The following is a 2,514-nucleotide window of genomic DNA, read 5'->3' on the forward strand; positions in this document are numbered from 1 at the left end:
GAAGACGTATGGTCTATATTTGGGTGGTTGCCATTTCAACGAGACTTCTCTACAAAATAAAGGTTTAAAGCTTATGTTAAAAATGAACTCTGTAACATAACTTGAAACAAGTTGCAGCAAATGCTGTGCCATCATACCATCTGTGTTCAAGTACAGCTCTAAAGCTCTCCTCCTATTGCTTCCTAAAGTGGAAAATAATGGTAAAAAATAAAAACAGATAAGATGAAGAAGCATTGTGTATTGGAATATATTATGAACCTGAGCCTTGTGATGCTTGCTTCAAAAAATGAACCCATCTGTATCGGTAAACTCCAACAAAGCATCTTGGGCGAACCAAAGAGGAAGATTATGTATTTCTTCACATTTAAATTAAGTAATGGTGATGTTCTCAACTGACACAGCTCATAAATTTTGGTTAACTTTGCTCTACACAATATTGCCCATTTTGCTTTTTTAGTTCTCTTCACAAGCTTTCCAACAATATTCCAGAAGAACATGAATAAAATTCATTAAACCTTGGAGTTAATGGAAGAAACTAGAACTGATGAGAAATAATTAAAAAAACACCCCACTGTTAAATCAATGTCTAAGATAAAAGAGGTTGCTGGACAAAATTTACACAAAGCAAAATGTACATTATGACAAACCCCAGCACACATCTTAAACCACGAGAAAGGGTAGTAAGAGATCCAAAAACAAACCCTGCAGGTAAAATGCCACCGCAGAAGTACTAACTACTCTTTATGTGATACAATAAAAAAAGCCCTGTTCTTAAAAATTCGACTCTGTCATGCAGAGCTTAAAATAGCACCTTTCTGATACTCAGTCAAACTACGGGATCGGTGTTTTGGAGAAGAAGAAATATGTTCCCTGTTCTGGTCACTTCATTGCACTCTCAGGTCTGCAGTCACTTTGTCACTGCAGGGTCGAAGGAAGACGAGGAATGTGTCGGGAAGCTGTCCCGGAACTGCCTGGAAAAGACAGAGAGAGTACACAGGCAAGACCACGAGGCAGAACGCAGTGCATCTGCGGGAGAACCTGTTGATGCTGTTTTCTCTGGTACTGCACTAACCCGCTCCCGGCCACTCACTTGTCTAGAACACAAATAACTTCCTCTTGCTTTCCCAGAAGCAAGCACCTCGCTCTTCCTGTGCTATTCCCACACGCTGCCCCACCAACAGATTTTGATGTCAACATCAGTCCAGGCCTGCCCTGCGCTGGGGCTCCTCCTGCCTGAGTTGTTTCGAACAGTCAAGCAAATACTTGCGATCTGAGCAAGAGTCGCTTGGGAAGCTGCTGCCGCTCGATTTCCAGTGGCGGCTCCACAGCCGGGATACAGTAACCGGGCACGTGACTTTAGCCCGAGGTTTTATGTGAGACCTTGCACCAAACGGGAGCAGGGCGGGGAGATCACCGGCGTCTCCCGGAGCCACGACAGCCTGGAGCAAGCCCCCGGAGGGAATCCCCCTCCCACTCTGGAGGTGCTCCAGTCCCGTGGCACTGACAGATACACGAGTCTAGAAGAGAACCTTTAGCCTACCTGACCCTTTTCAAAAAGCATGTCGAGGTGCTTTCTCCATTTTATTATTCTCCATTTTATTTCTAATCCCGTGAGACAGTGCTGACCCCAGAGCCCAGGAGAAAGCAGGAGAGGTCACGACACTGCATATTTGAGACAGGGATTCAAGCTGGGGCATGCTGTTTAGACAGGGGACAAGCAAATGCCAGCTTCCAACACATTTGGGGAACGCTGTTTTCTTTCAGAAAGAGTATTTCCAACATCAGTAACGTTTATTAATACTCTTCCTACTCCTGTCAGCACGTTCTCATCAACGTTTGCGCGGTGCTGTCCGAAATGCCCGCTGGCATTTCCAAGAGAGAGGCTTCCCAAAGGGACCGTCCTGCGCCTGTCCTGGCGCCAGTCCCAGCAGGGTTTCCCAGGGCCCCGCCGCCATCCCCGGGCTCCCATCCTCTTCTGGACTTTTCCCTTCCAACCCACAGCGTGTGTAGGATGAGGCTCCCGGGGCGCGGTTCGATGCAGGGCCGGGACAGTCCCGCTCCTTGCGCACCCCCCCGCCCGCGGGGCTCGGCGGGGCTGACTGGGGGGGACTCCGGGAGGCACCAAGCCGGGGGAGCCCGCCCGGGGCGACACCCGCGCACACCCCGAGACCGCACGAGGCGGTGCTGCCGCCCCCTCTCTGCGCCGCAGGCGCGGGGCCCGCGGTATGGTGCTGCGGGGGCCGGGGGCGGACCACGGCCCCAGACGGGCAGGACACGGCCCCAGACGGTCGGCAGCGCAGGGACCCCCCGATCGCCCCGCTCGGCCGTGTGGGGGGCGGGCGGTGCCGCCGGTGGCTCTGGGCGTGTCTGCACGGGGGGGGGACAGGAACGAGATGGGGGGAGGTTCGCGCGCGCCCTCGCGCGCCGTTGCCATGGCGCCGCTTGACGTCACGGGCGGCGCGCGGCCCGCGCGGTGCGGCGCGGTGATTGGCGGAGACGCCCCGTGCGCGGCGC

Source organism: Myiozetetes cayanensis, unplaced genomic scaffold, assembly GCF_022539395.1.
Source record: "Myiozetetes cayanensis isolate MyiCay16 unplaced genomic scaffold, myiCay2020 scf1, whole genome shotgun sequence".
NCBI lineage: Eukaryota > Metazoa > Chordata > Aves > Passeriformes > Tyrannidae > Myiozetetes > Myiozetetes cayanensis.